Source organism: Bombus flavifrons, chromosome 16 (genome assembly GCF_040668555.2).
Source record: "Bombus flavifrons isolate JBK064 chromosome 16, iyBomFlav1_principal, whole genome shotgun sequence".
Classification (NCBI taxonomy): Eukaryota; Metazoa; Arthropoda; class Insecta; order Hymenoptera; family Apidae; genus Bombus; species Bombus flavifrons.
The window spans coordinates 684,713-701,647 of record NC_138457.1 but is presented as its reverse complement, the minus strand read 5'-3'; the positions used below and the strand labels follow the sequence as shown (position 1 = coordinate 701,647).

The 16,935-nt window shown below is 39.2% G+C and overlaps 1 pseudogene; it reads left to right on the top strand.

Moving 5' to 3' along the window:
* The first annotated feature begins 9,824 nt into the window (after positions 1-9,824).
* On the top strand, positions 9,825-9,943 carry LOC138188559 (uncharacterized; annotated as a pseudogene).
* Positions 9,944-16,935: the final 6,992 nt, after the last annotated feature.

Here is a 16,935-nt window from a genome sequence, read left to right as displayed (position 1 = left end):
AATCGGTTCATTAGAACTTGAGATATCGTGCACGCCAACTCGAAGAAAGTAGTTTCGAGAAAAACGCGTTTAAAGTTTTGAGACAAGTTTATTCGGACAACATCTACCGTCTACTATTCATTTGTTCCGGTCAGACCGGAGCAGATGCCGCGTCACAAAAATGGCTGTAACACATAAAATAATTGAAATTTTGAAAAATCCTTTTAAGGGAATATTCTTGAACGTCTAAACGTTGGAAATATGAAAAAAAATATTTTTTTTTTTGACAATGCGTAAGTCAAGGTGGATGTAGGTCATGAGACAAAGGAAAGCGTAGATAAATTAGACAAAGTGTATTTCAAAATAATAAGTTATTTATTATAATTTATTTAATATGTATACAGGCCATTCGTATTATAGTAGCGATAGCGAGTGTTAAATTAACAATGATCAATGATAGTTGAATGATCGAATGAAAATGATCGAAGAAGAAACGAAGCGAATTAAAAACTATAGTTGCAAATCAAACCGCGCTCATACGCAAAATTATAAAATCCGACAGTATTAAATTAATCGATGAAGTAAGAGTAAAATTTGACGAATATATGATGAATACCACTAGAGAGAGACTACTAACAGATTCAATTCGATGAAATATTCAACGCTATAAATATGGGAGAAGCAGGAATTCTTAGCCCTCAGATTATTGATCATGTACTGTTTATCGAAAATTATAAGAAAGCATTAGGACATCACCTGTATAACACAGTATTAGAAACGAAATACAAAAATTATCAATTCATTCTAGATATATCAGGGCTAACTGTATTCACTGTCAAAAGTAAAGTTTTCTTTAAAATAATCGTACCTCTGCTAACAGTATTCGGCATGGGATATAGTGCAAGTATACCTCATACCAACCAAAAGAGGCCATGCATTTCTCGCACCAGTAGTTGAACATCCAATATTTTTTACACAACAATATACATACATGAGCGTTGATAATGAATACCTCGATCAAAATTCTAACATAAAAATAGGAGTCACAATGTGCAAACAAACACAAGCCATACACGATAAGAAATCCATTCACCATTGTGCGTCAGAAATCATCAACTTTTGCAGAAAGATAGATATTTGTAAACTTGCTGTTTACAAAATCAAAGACATAACTTTTTGTTGTTATTTCTATACTCAGAGGTAAGATCAGAATAGTTATTATTTTATTGAATGGATAAATCTATCACACCGTTCCGAGCCAAAAAAAAACCTTTATTGCACGCGCTTACAAAAACTAGGGATACAAACAAAAAGGTATCTTAAGCCTATCGATTAAATCAATCGATTGTAACTAGGATCATCCTCTAGTTACTATTTCTTATAACTAACGCATCTGCATATGGATGGCGAGCACGAAGTCACGTTGTCGTTTTCAACACTCCCGTCAAAGGAATTCGAATGCTCGTCAAACCAATGGTCTCTAGGTCAGCACTATGACCTGGCTTGTCCAAGCTTTTCGTTAGTAGATCGGCTGGCATCTCATTTGTGGGCATATAGTGAATTCCAATGATTCCTTTTTGGAAAATCTCACGAATATAATGATGGCGGATGTCTATATGTTTCGTGCGACCATGGAATACTGGATTTTGAACTAATTTGGCTGCACTCTGGTTGACACAATATATTTCAGTTGCTCTTTCTTCAGCCATCATATCAAACTTGCTTAGAAATCGTCGCAAGTATGCGGCTTCTCTAGTGACTTCCGTTATCGCCATGTATTCTGCTTCGGTGCTGGAAATTGTTACACTTTTTTGCTTTCTAGATTCCCATGATATAGCACCATTCGATAATTTGAATGTGAAGCTAGTTCTGGACTTTCTATCATCAATATCACCCCCCCCCCCCCCAGTCGGAGTCGACATATCCTGTTATATCATCACCAATATCCCTGAAGCACAGACCAATGTTAGACGTTCCCTTAAGGTAACGTCAGATCATTTTGACGGATAACCAATGATTTTCCTTTGTGTTGTTATTAAAACAACTCACAGCATACATTATATCGGGTCTGGTAGCTATAGCGGCATACATTAATGATCCGATCAATGACTGATAGATGTTCGAATCAATTTCAGGTAAATCGTCATCTTTGCTTAAATTTATTTTTGCTTACAATGGGGTAGTTGCGATTTTAGCATCTTCAAGACCGAATTTCTTGACTTTTACCTCTTGACTTTCTTTTACCTCTTTGGTCTCTTCATCTTGATAAAATTGCAGACCCAAATAAAAATTCAACTTTCCAAGATCTCTTATTTCGAACCTTTTTATTAAGTTTTTTTAAGTTATTAAACAATTTATGGCTATTAGTGGCTATTATTAGGTCATCCACATAAACTGCCAGTATGAGGATTGTATCTCCATCTCTTATTGAATAAACGCAAGGATTTTCTTCAATTTGTTTAAGGTTAAGTTCTTTCAAGTAGGCATTTAATTTTTCAAACCATTGTTTACCGGATTGCTTCAATCCATATAAAGATTTCTTTAGATGGTATACATAGTCTGCCTTGCCCGGTACCTCAAAATATTTGGCTTGATGCATGTAAATGTCTTCATTCAGATCACCATAAGTATATGGCACGGTTATATCCAATTGATATAATTCCAATTTTAATTTGGCAGCTGAGGCCATTATAGCTCTAATGGAAGTTAATCGTGCCACAGGAGCGAAGGTTTTGTGGTATCCAATGCCTGGTTTTTGAGCAAAACCTCTCGCTACTAATCTAGCTTTTCTGCGTTCAATTGTTCCATTTTCATTGTATTTGGTCTTAAAAACCCATGTTGATCCAATTGGAGATCTATTCACTGGACATTTTACTAATTCCCAAACGTTATTTTTGATCAAGCCGTCATATTCCTCTTTCATGGCTTCTTTCCATTTTTCTGCATGAGGTCCAGATAATAATTCATCTGTCAACGCCCGTTAGCCGTGCTGGAAACACTCGGAGTTGACCGTAAACCTCCGAACAGGACGGACCTCTCAGCCCAAAAAGGGACATCAGGCTTAGGTCCTGACAGTGTGCGTGTCAAAGTAAACAATCACTCACTAAAGGAAAAGGAAGAAGTGACAAAAAGTGAAAAACATTGCAGCGACATCATCGCCATAAATAAAAATAAAAAAATAAAATTATAAAATAAGACAAAATCAAAGTATATAAAAAAATAGGAGTCATCGATAATGAAGCAAAAAGCAAGGAAACCGTACCCACCTTGGACTCAATAAAAAAACTATAAAAAGGAAAACAAACTCGCAAAAAGCAACCATAGAAATCAACAATAGCTTAAGACTTTCCGCGCAGAAGACGCGGAAACTCAACCCACAACCAAACCTGGTTGCCAGGACCAAAGGACTAAAAAACATCCTGGAAAACACAGAAGAAGAATATCACTCCACCTAAGACGAAAAGACTAAGGAAATCAAAAACATGAGGCCCATAAAAGATACCCCACCTCCAGCGATCGTAACAAAAAATAGATTCAGCCTACTACAATCAGAACCACAACCTCAACCACAGCCGGGACCACCTAACAATCCTATATCGAGTTCAACATTTGAACAAATAAAAAAAAAAAAAAAAAATGAAATACTACGAGGCAAAATAGGGAAACACAGTCCCACCATATCGCCAAAACAATCTACGCAGCAGGGGCGGCAGACCCCATCGAACAACCCAGAAGGCCCAGCGCCACCAACATCACCACGAGGGGGCCGGGCACCGGTCGGACACCTTGCCAGACACACCGCAGAGGAACGTACAAACGTCCCAACCGCTACAAGGGAAATCAAGCCGCCCCCTATCAACATAACTCTACAAGACCCAAAGGACACGGTAACGCTCATTGAAAAAAAATAGCAAATATTAAACAATTCCATATTAAAAGAATACACACAGGTAGATATGCACTCTACCTCCGAAATCTACCCGATTTCCACAAAGCCAAAGAAGCACTCCTCGCAGCAAACACAACCTTTTATACCTATACACCCAAAACAGAAAAACACCACACATACTTGTTAAAAGGCTTAGACAATAGTTACACTGAAGCAGAAATACTCACAGACCTACAAGCCTTACAAATAGACGACGTCCAATTTACAAAAGTCTCACGGTTTACGACAAAAAGATCAAAGGAGAACAACATATTGCTCCCAATTTACATAATACAATTATACCCTCACAGCAATATAAGTAACATGTTTAAAATTAACCATTTTAACTACTTCAGGATAAAATGGTAAAAAATAATAAAAGAAAACGATGACATAACACAATGTCAGAAATGCCAGCGACTAGGTCACACAGCGCAAAACTGTAACCTAAACTACCGCTGTGTAAAATGCACTGAGCCCCATGGTCCAGTCGAGTGCAAAATTAAAAAAGAAGAAGCAGTAACCAAAGAGAAAATATTCTGCGTTAACTGCAAAAACTACGGACACCCTGCGTCATAAAAGGGGTGCTCCAAACTCGTAGACCTGCGCAAAAAGCTAGCCGATAAAATCAAAAAAGACAAAGAAACAAAGATAAAACGAATTGCTGACGTAGTAAAACAACAAACAAAACTAAATCAAATAATCGAAAACACATCACAAACAACAAACTTAGATCCGCTCTCAAACCAAAGCACAATTACAACCGATAACACCACCCAACAAAAAAATAATAAACGTCATCGAAGACTTTAAAAATAGTATTCTCCAAACGTTAAAAGAACATCAAATGCAATTAAATGAAATAAAAAAAACACTATCAACGCACGAAGAAAGGTTCGAAGCTTCAGCTCTCTTAATATCACAGATGACGAATAACCAAAATCCACTAAACCATTAATTACAGCAAAAAACATATAAATTAAACTTAAAACATCCGAAAATAATTGCAAAACCAGCCAACTCCCTAACTTCAAACCAAAAAAGATACAGTATGCTAGCCCTAATAAATAAAGAAAAACCCGGCATCGTACTCATCTCATAAACAAAACTAAATAAAAGACACAAAGTACACTTCAAAAATTACTGCATGATAAGACACAACAGACCGAACGCCAGCCAAGGAGGAGGAACAGCAATCCTCATAAAAAAGAACCTATAAAGTACAAAACAATTCTAAATGACAAAATAACAAGTTTCAAAATCCTAGAAACAACGATCATAAAAATAAAAATAAGCAATAAGGAAAACTTATTCATCACTGCAGCCTACGCAAGCTACGGAAACCGGAAAGAATTTAGCGACGAATTCAATAAACTTTTCAAACTCTTACAGCTCAACAAACCGGAAAACTACTATACAATAGCAGGCGACCTTAACGCAAAACATACAAGCTGGAAAAACGAAATAAACAACACGAGAGGCAACTTCATTAGAAACTGGCTAGACAATAAAAGCATTCACTACAAAACAAACTTATACAGCTCCGAGCTACCCTCTTACCCAAAAGGAGGCCCATACCTGGACATATGCCTAGCAGATGCGCGACTAAAATTTCAAAACCTACGTCCAAATAACACTCTCAAAACCTTAGCCTATGACAGTGACCATAACGCCCTAGCATTTCACATAAACAAGAATACATCGGACCTCCTAACACTCGAAACACAGACCGAGGCACCCAGGTACAATTACAAAAAGACAGACTGGAAGAAATTCCAAAACATGCTCGAACAGAACTGCGACCTAAAGATCTACAACAACGTCAACCTAACAAACAGTCAAATCGACTCATTCATAGACGAAATAGAAAAACATACACAAATCGCTCTCCAAAAATCCGTGCCAAACATAAAACAAAAAAATTCATGCGAGCCCTATATCAACAATAAAATAGAAGAACTACAACGAGACAAAAGCTACATACTCTCACAAATAAATATATAAAATACGACTATTCTTACGACAAAAGAGAAGAATTAGAATTCCTAAAGTACCTACTATATAAAATAAAAGTACAATTGAAACAAGAATTCGCAAACTCTATAAACCATTACTGGACAAACAAAATAAAAAACATCTCCAAAAACGACTCAGCCAACATGTGCCCACAAATAAATCAAATCTTCATACCAAAAGGACAAAGCCCCATCCCACCTCTCAAATTGCCCCCAGAATAAGCCTCCCTCATCCAAGAAGCAAGTATAACGACACACAACACCATCAAAGACACCGAGGGTAACTTCATAATAGCTAAAACAACAGAAAAACTAGACATTATCGGCACCCACTTTTCCAAAACACACACACAAAACGAACACCTGGACCGAGAACATCTAAACAGAATTATTATGGCCGAAACAAACAAACTCAAAAATGAAATGGAACAAGACGTAATGCTAAACAAAACAGACAACCCCAAACAACCGGAACCAGAAATAAACTACTTCAAAAATTACAATCAACTAAAAAAAATCTTCTCCTAGCTAAACAACAAAAAATCCTCCGGCTTCGACGGCATCCCAAACATTTTACTCAAGCGTCTACCGAACAAAATAAAATGGCACTACACAGTATTCTTCAACAATGCACTAAACAACACATATTTCCCCAGAAAATGGAAGAAAGCCAAATTGATAGCTATAACAAAAAAAAGATAAAGACGGCTCATCACCCGCAAACCTACGACCCATAAGTCTCCTCCCCAACATAAGCAAAGTATTTGAAATAATCATAAACAACCCCCTAACCTCCTTCTGCACAAAAAATGACATAATCCCAGAAAATCAATTTGGCTTCCGGCACAAACACTCCACAATTCACGTAATAAACAAACTTACGTCGGACATCTGTTGGACGCTAAACGCAAAACAACGAGTAGCCGCCTGCTTAATAAACCTCGAAAAAGCTTTCGACACAGTCTGGATCCCAGGTCTCATATACAAATTGATCAAGAAAAACTTTCCTAAATACCTAATTAAGATAGTCTGGGACATGATCACAAGCAGAACATTCGTAATGACCGAAGGTTCATACACATCAAGCAAACAATTCTCCATAAAAAAAACGGTCTGCAACAAGGTACAGTAAATTCCCCGTTACTTTTCAGTATTTACAATAGTGACTTACTAAATCTCTTTAATCTCAATACATCCACCCATAAACGCTTCATAGCTTTCGCAGATGACCTAATCATCTACGTAATAGGCCGCAAAACCAAAACAATAAAAGCGGAGCTCCAAGAACTCCTTGAGAAAATTAACGATTACTACCAAACATGGAAACTAAAAATCAACACAAGCAAATGCGAATCCATACTATTTAGTCCCAAGTCAAGTGAAATCGGCCCAATAGAAAGAGAATACTGCAAAAAATTGCAGGGGGCACTCATACCACACAAAAACTGCGTAAAATACCTAGGAGTAAATATAGACTACAAACTAAACTTCAAGCAGCGCACCGAAATTCAACTTGCTAAGCATTTTGGAAAATAAAAAAACTATTCTACTCCAAACATCTCAACAGCAAAGTAAAAATACTATGCTACCAAGCACTAATCAGACCGATCATAACTTACGGCTGTCCAATCTGGTAAAACATATCAGCCTCCCAATTGGAAAAAATTCGCATATTCGAAAGAAAATGCATCAGAGCTTGCTTGAGTACTTAGAAATCCGAACACAGCGGATTCAAAAAGTATGTTAAAAACAAAATAATCTACGACCTAGGCAACACTAGGCGCAAGCGGCAAAGATAAATGAAAACAGTTTAATCTTCAGTTGCTTATTTCCAAACGACGCATATTACAAAAACACTCTGACAACAGCTACATCCCCCCAGAAGCTTTCCTATACCTAGACGAAGGAAACTACCTCCAAGACCAAAGTAATATCTCAATAATCTATGACATAAAAAGAAAAATAGGGACCAAAACTATACTCTACGAAGAAAACATAAATGGGCAGACCGCAGACACTAAGTGGAGATACAACATGGCCCTCCCTCTGAAAGATACTAAAGACAAGCACAGAAAAAACACGAAAAAATATTGGTGGATACCGAATCCATAATAAAATAATAGAGAAAATCATTAAACCGACAGAACTCAATTCTGCCCCTGTATAACACAGGTGTAATCATTGTAAATATTGTAAATCTTGTAAATAAACCTATTTTACATCCCCCCTCCCCCTCCCTCCTTTCATCCTGCCCCGCCCCAAAATTACACAGCACCCAAAGTAGACTACCGAAGCGTCCGGTTTTGCGACCAAGTTTTCAGGACAGAAAAAAAGCAACCAAAAACAAAATCACATAAAAGCTCCGCTCGCCAGCGGCTTCATTCCAAAGAATAGATTTGAAACACAAAAATGTAAAACGCCGACACATAATGTAGTATGGCTACGTCGTACGGTCGCGTATCGGTACTTTTGCCTAACACATCTTATCGAAATTCACAGTTTATTGTGAATACCCAATATGTATTAAAAATTGTATCTTGGTTTAAATAAACATTATTTAAAAAAAAGCGCTGGAAACACTCGTTCCCGGCCGATCACGAAAGTTAAGCAGCAGCGGTCACGGGGCGGTCTAGGATGGGTGACCGCTCCGTGAGGTGTTGACGAAGACGAGACGCACTGAAGTCATTTTTCGCCCTTGGAGTGTGCCCCTCTGGGGCGCTGGATGGTCGAAGTACACACAAGGCACAGCCTCCCTTGAATATCAATAAGGTGCGACAATTCAATAGATAGGAAGTATTAGGACTGGCTCGAACAACAGGATGCAGGAAGGGGGTGCAACAGAAGTTAATTCATAAGAGGTTCCTGGAGCACCCCTGTCATACGCGTAGGATGGTCATCGTGGCGTTTTAGTCGGTGGGAGTCCGACACTACTCTGCTGTACGCGATTATTGCAACAGCGGAGTGCCCATGAGGATTTCTCCACGTACAAAAAAAAAAAAAAGATAATAATTCATCTATTGACTCAGTCGAATTATAATTGACTAATTGTACCGTTCTTGATCAATTGGGACAGTCTTATAAATTTTCCTTGGTTTGCCAACATTTCCTGTTCGCAGTACGTTTGGCCTTTCTCGCACCCTCTTGACTCCAGATCTATCTTGAACACAATTTTCATTTTGATTCATGCTTTCACCATCATCATGTTTGTAGTATCGTGGAAAAGGGCCTAAGAAACATCAAGTTAACCATGAACAATGTCGCGAGAGCCGAGGCGCCGTCAGGTCCATCAATGTGTCCTCGGTCTTTCAATTGTATAGTTTTGTAGAAAAGGCCTACATGACCCTGGCAACGAGCGTCTGCGGAACACGTGCGTGGTGGGCCTATGAAAAAACAAAGGGATGCTAGAACGGCCAGAATGTGAGCTTAGAAGCAGCAGAGTTAGTTGAGAAGCGGCAGTGAGTCAGTGGAGAAGCCGCAGAGTGTGAGTGGAGGAGCCGGAGTGTCTGAATCGGGAAGTTCAGAGCCGAGTATGATAATAAGATGTACGACGATATTGTAATCAGTTTTCTGTATTGAGTATTGCTTATTAAACTAAACTTAACTCCAAATAAAACATCATTACTTGACCCTACTCTAAGACCCATTCAAGTTACCACATATTTTGGGGGGCTCAGCCGGTATTTAGAGCGCCAAGTAACAAGTGAAGAGTTTAAGCGACGGTTTATTCGTGAAAGTGGTATCTCAGAAAAACAATGTCGCGAGCTACGTGAGGACGCAAAAAGGAAGATCGCTGCAACTCAAGAAGAGAATCGAAGAAATTATGATAAAAGAAGAAGGAGTGCGAAACAGTACCGACGGGGGGATTTAGTGGCCACAAAGAGAAACCAGTTTGGCTCAGGATTGCCAACGCCCTTGCCGCGCTGAGTGCACTCGTTCCCGTCAGATCACGAAAGTTAAGCAGCGCCGGGCACGGATGGTACTTAGATGGGTGATCGCCTGGGAACTCCGTGTGGCGTTGCCGAAGCGCGCTGGGCCCGCCAAGCAGTCCAGTAGGGGAACCGGGCTGCCTGGCACAGCGGCTCCGTCCTGTCCGGTGTGACATGGCCACACACCATCGGCTCCATCGGCTCCATCGGTTCCATCGGCTCCATCGGTTCCATCGGCTCCATCGGCGGTGGTATTGGGCGGGGGAGGGAGGCGCTCGCACCGGTTCCCGGGCCTCTCTCGATCGCAGCCGGTCATCGTGGAGGTTTTTGTCGGTTGGAGTCCGACACTACCACGCCGCTTTCCCCAGAAGCGGCCTGGTGTCCGAGCGGATTCCCTCCACGAAAAAAAAAAATTTGGCTCAGGGTTGCCGAGGATGGCCTGCAGGACTGCAGGATGGCCAAGTGTAGTATCGTGGAAAAGGGCCTAAGAAACATCAAATTAACCATGAACAATGTCGTGAGAGCCGAGGCGGCGTCGGGTTCATCAATGTGTCGTCGGTCTTTCAATTGTATAGTTTTGTAGAAAAGGCCTACGTGACCCTGGCAACGAGCGTCTGCGGAACACGTGAGAGATTAACTGACCAATATTATGATGAACCATAAAGCCAAGTGTAGATAAATATCTGCGAATTCGTCCTAAAAGGTAATAAAAAGAATTAAATTAACCGTTGTATATGGTAGATAGTTCATATCGCCGCATAATACGAATACACAGGAAGTTAATTATAACTAAATCAATGTTAAAGTTATTCGAAATAAATTTAGCTTAGAACAAAGAAGGTAAAGTTGAAAACAAAGGAGGTAAACTAACAATTAAAAGCAGGATATGCGGAAATATAATAAATGACCTATCGGTCATAATTGGTTTATCTAGTACTAAAAACAACAACGGAAATATTTATGATAGACCAACAATGGCATATAGACATCCAATGTCCAGCCGGAAAATATATGTCAGAGATGAAAGGACATCGGAGCCTTCCCTCTGGAACTTCGGGAAAACCCCTTAACACCGTAATCTAGATTCTACCACAGGCGTAATTAAACAATTGTCGTCATTTAATCCGATTGTAGTTGTTCGAGATTTGCGATAATGAGCTTTGGCTCGAGGCGACAACCAATTGCCGAACGTAGCCGCGGTCACAGGATAAACGTTTTTACCGAACATAGGGATGGAGTAATTCTATAGCTCTCCTTAAAAGAAATGGCTGTAGCGACACGTGACAGTAAACATTCCAACGATTTCTGCCCCGTAGCTCGCCACACACAACCCTATTCTTCGGGCAAGATGATTACCAGATGTCCATGCATCTTCACAGTACATGTTCGGCTAGCTTGAGGAGCCGCTATAAATCTTAGGATTTAGTTAACTAAAGTTCTTCAAACAGACAAACAGTCTTTGTCCCAACTATGGGAAGATAGGGGAAATCTATTTTTCTCACGAACGACGCTTCCCACTCGCAATTTTCTCTCAAGGGCGGCTAGCACCCTTATCTAACCACCAACGTGGAAATTGACCAATTAACAGCAACGTCAATTTCCCTCACTTTCCGAACGAAGGAATCTCTCCACGAATCCGATGATCTCGTGTTCTTAGACACACCCCATCATAGTTTTCCTTTGCAGCATCATCGCGACGGAAAGTCATTCTCTCGTGAGGTCGCATTAGCGAGTTACATAGCGTCTTTACGCTCGGTGAATATTTTACGTTTTAACAGAAAGCTAGTTTAGTAATACTTGTACCGTAGGCAAATAAATCGTGTCGGACTTAGACTTTGGAAGATAGTCCATTTGTTATCCCGTTGACCGCGGATTCGTTATTGAATCTAGGATCATTGTCATTAGCTTCTCGAGTATCTAATTACCACGGTTACTTGTCAAATTCTGCAATAATCGTATTTGCACTAGTTAATGTCTCCTCTATTGCATAACAATAATGTGTAATCAAAATGAAGATTCGTTTCACGCCCCTAACCCTAATCATAATGCGAACCCGACATATATAATAAATATTTAATAGATATGGTTTTTTATAAAATTCAATTTTATAAAAATATTAGCGTTGTCTTGGTTGGGTTATGTAATAATAACTGTTAATATATAATGCATATGTAGGTCCAGAATTGGGAATTAAACGATGTAGTGTTCTTATTTTTGATTAGCAGTACTGATATGTCAATGAGATTGAATCACTGGTATCGATGGGGCTGACTACGCCGTTAAAAAATTTGAAACAATTTAATGATTAAACTGAGTTAGAAAGTGTAATATCTAAATAAAGTGGTAACCGCTGACTAGGTATAAAGGTGTGGTAATGGTTAAAATTGGAAAAACAGTAGGAGGATTTGCGAATTGTAAATAAAAATTAGTTATTTATATTATTAATCTTACCTTGACAAGATGAAAGAAGATAAATTTCGTTATCACTGACAGGGCCAGATTTGCAGTTCCTAACATTAAATAAATTTGGTGTTCGAAGAAATCTGTAGAAGAATGCAGTAACATTAAACTAAATAGCAACAGTATTATTTTGATTATAGTTAAAACAGTTAACCTAATAATACAGTAGTTTGATTTGAAAAGTTTTATTGCGAGTATAATAGTATATGTAAATACTGGCTCACCTTCCCATGGTGGTAATACCAGCTAGATATTTATTAATAGGACTGTCCTTAAAGGGCCTGTCCTTAAAGTAAATTAAATTAAATTAAATTAAAATCAACTAATTAAATAAATAATATTGGATGATTTTAACTAATGGCTGCACAAGGGCCTATGGTACGTATCGGTTTGAGTGCAGGTAACGAGTCGAACGACTAATGCTGACGTTTGGGCTGTTGACGAGTATGTAAGTTTGTAATATGATTCTACCACTTTATGATACCTTTTGTAATGCACTTGATCGTCACGAGCAAAGGCGACGTTTATCGGAACTAGCATTCGGCGCTATATTGTGAAAAAGACCTGCTCTTCGGAGCTAGATTCTGAGATCGCTGCGCTTGCGTCGGATGAGAGTGCCGTTTACAACATTAGGCAGTTGACGCCATATTGGAGTGATGGCGTCTTCCTCCATTATCACATAGTGGCCTGCTGAGATATAGTCGGCTTGCAGTAAGTTCCACCCTTAAACATTTTGAATTTGAAATTGCCAAGATAGGATGAAATCTTTTAAATAATGTACAATATGCCGGTGCTGTTATGGGCTGTAATTGACAAAACTGAGAGTTTTTATTTATGCTCATGCTAGTTGTTTAGCATTACTTTGGCCACTGTATTGACTAACATTATGTAATTTACGGTAACTTTGGACATCAGAAAGTTAAATGATCTTGACTTCAAAACCAGAATGGTGGGTGATGATGGTGGTGTACTGAACGGGGCAGATTACTGATGCGTACAATGGTTAAAAAATGTGAAACAGCATTAGCCTCGTCTGGCTTCGGCACAGTCGAACGATGCATAAAGGGCATCGGAAACTCGGTGGTGCGTTGAGGTTTTGGATCTCGTAAGTGAAGGATAGCACTCACTTGGCACGGTAGGTCTTCTTATCGCGGAAGCCAACGGTATCGAGGTGAAGAGACGCGCACGGGTCTGTCAAGCGGTCGCCATCTTGGTATGGGGGCCCCGTTACTCAGGGCAGGGTTATAGAATCATCATCAACCTGGTGCTGATATACGAATTGGTGGTGCCACCAATACGCTGTACGTACAAGTTACGATATGTAGTCTTAAACGAGTATACGGAATGTGCCGTGCCATCTGGGGATTATTGCTAATCACGACAGTTAGCTATTCGAGCACCGAGTGACATCAATGGAGCTGAGCACGTACTACAGTGTATCGAGAGCCATATAAAAAGCTGTATTGTTAAGAGTATTATTCTCTTCACTTTTTGTTATTGGCCTGTCGCCTTGTTAGTTTCAGATTGGGAGAGTGAGTCCATTCCAATCACAAGGGTTAATAGCATGGAATAAGTTGGAATAGGAGGAATTTACTAAGCGAAAGTTCCCAACAAAATGGCTGTTTGCCAAGTTTTATTCTCGAGACACCATGTTGTAGTATGGGCCGGTATGTCTCCAGGCGCGGCGCTCGAGTTCCACTCGCAACCTCGAGTAGAGGTCGCCACATTACGGACCACTTGTTTGTTGACAGGATAGAGGCTGCTCTAAGCAAGTTCCACCGTTGTTGGGCTGTTACTTTGGAGATGTTTTCTGGGGATTTCCGAAATTTTCTCGCGGTTCAAATCTATTTTAAATAATGCCTTACAGTGGCAGCTGTCTACTTGCCAAGTCGCGTTTCAGGAAAAAACCTGGAAGCACGGGAAATTACTTTGTACTCTGAGTCAGTTGGCCTGATAGAGTCGGCTGCCCGAAAGTTCCATTATGATATTTCATTTATAAGCAGGGCAAGCGCTGTTTTCGCTTAAATATTTGGTTGATGTGAAACATCGTCAAGGAACAAAACATAGTTTAATAATGGATATACAGATTTAGCTTTCTATTGGCTACACGTGGCGGTAGGATATGTTTGAAAATCTTGAATGCTGCGAGCGATGCTCTGTTCTTACCGCCGAGTTACTTAACTCGTCTAGGGGATCGTCGCCCTATTACTTAGTGAAATGAGAGGAGCCGGTTCACTGTTGAGCTATGTTGCTGAGGCATAAACGTGAAGATTTCCCCTATAAGTTTAGAGTTTGAGCTTTGTATTGTAGTATTTAGCCGTTTCTCCAAGGACAGTGTTAGGGTTGTGGTTCATATTTAGCCATCAGATATATCGCGATGAAATAAGGGAATACAGAGGTTAGGACAATTATCTAGTTTATTATTCGATGGAATTTTACTGCAAGTAATTTTTGAGTCACTTGTTTCACGAACGAAACGTTGTTGCGTTGAGAGCAATCTTGATGTGAACAGGATTTTTTTTTTATTTAATATTTCACATTCACAATTTGTCCAATTTGGACATTTGGTAGAATTTTTTAGCTGATTGATTATCACGTGGGTGGCTACCTCCAATGGGGTACCATCTTCGTGTTTGTTAAGATATATCCTTTATGAGATCTGCTGGGTGTTTCCTTTTCAGTCTTCTTTCTATGCTTGTGTTGATCGTTTCCGCTGCCAGCCGATTCGGGTGCGTTGCTATTCTTTCTCTGTACCTTCTTGCGCATTTGCTAATCTCTTCCTTGACCGTTGGTATTCCAAGGTCTTTCCGTATGTCCTCGTTTCTAACGTACCATGGGGCGTTTACTATTGTTCTAAGAATTTTTGCTTGGATTGTCTCTATTTTGGTTATATGGCTCATTGCTGCTGTTCCCCATAGTGGTATTCCGTACGTCCAGATTGGTTTTATGATCGTTTTGTAAATTTTTAATTTGTTTTCTATGCTTAGTTTGGATTTTCGACTTGTTAACCAGTGCATTTGTCTCCTTGCTGCCTGTATTTTGTATATTATTGATTTAATATGTTGTTTCCATGTAAATCGTGTATCTAGGTGGAGTCCTAGGTATTTGACTTGCCTTGTTTGTGTTATGTGCGTGCCGTTAAGTATAATGTTTGGTGGTAACTGTTTTCGCAGTGTGCATGTAATGTGGTTGCATTTATCGGGGTTTGCTTTAATTTGTTTATCTTGAAGCCACTTTTCTATTTTTGTGATATGTTCTTGTAGTAATCTGACTGCTGTTACCGGGTTGGTGTGCCTGATTAGTACAGCTGTGTCATCCGCAAATGTCAGTATTTTGCTATTGGTAGTTGTTGGTATGTTAGCCGCGTATAGTGTGTATAGAATTGGTCCTAAGACGCTTCCTTGCGGAACCCCTGCCTTGATGTCTTTAACATCAGGGTACGTGTCTTTAATTTTTACTACGAAGGTTCTGCTGCTTAGGTAAGATTTAATTAAATGGTATATCTGCTCCGGGAATTGTTTTCTGATTGATCTAAGTAGTCTTTCGTGGTTTATTTTGTCAAATGCTTTCTCGATGTCCATAAAGAGGGCTGTACAGTATTGTTTGTTTTCAAATGCTAGCATTATTTCATTTGTGAGTCTGTGCATTTGCTCTATCGTGGAGTGTTTGTTTCTGAATCCAAATTGGTGATCTGGTATTAATTATTCCTTCTCTATTATTGGTTTTAAGTGGGCGCAAATTATTTTTTCTAGTATTTTAGAAAACACGGGAAGTAGTGATATTGTTCTGTAAGATGCTGTTTGGTGTGGGTCTTTGCCTGGTTTAGGTAACATTATGATCTATGCTAGTTTCCATAGTTTAGGATAGTATTGGATTCTGAACATTGCATTCTAAATTATTGTGATTAGTCGTACCGCTTTTGAAGGACGGTTTTTTAGGATTTTACCATTGATTAGGTCGATTCCTGGTGCTTTATTGGTTTTTGTTTTCTCGATTATGTTTCTAATTTCTTGTGATGTTGATTTAGGTATGATGTACTGTTTGTCAGTTGAGGTACTAATGGTTACTGCATCCTCGTCAGTATGACAATTGAGGTTGCTGTTATTGATATTATGTGGTGTAAATGTGTTGCTTAGGTGGTTGGGAAATTCTTCCGCTTGTTCTTCATTGCTTCTTGCCCATGTGTTATCTGCTTTTCTGATTGCTTGGATTAGTTTTATTGGCTTCTTTATTCTTTTTTATTGCTTTCCATAGGGAGTAGTTGGCGTTCTCATGTGCGGATAGTGACTCTATGAATTTTGTGAACTCGTTGTTGTTGTGTTCTTTTATTTTGTTTTTTATTTCCTTTGCAAGTTTATTTAGGTGTTTTTTGTTTTCTTTTGATCTATGTTTTTGCCATTTTACTTTCGCTTTTCTTCTTTCTCTAATTTTTTCAAGTATGTCCGGTGTAATTATTTTTGTTTGTCTATTTGTTGATTCGGGTATGGTGGTTGCCCATGCTGCTTCCTGAATAGTTTCTGTAAGTGTTGTTACTGCTTGTTCGATGTGTTCAGGTGTTTTCAATGGGATGTTGCAGTTGATTTTGCTCTCAATTATTTCTTTAAATGTTTGCCATTTGGTGGTCTTA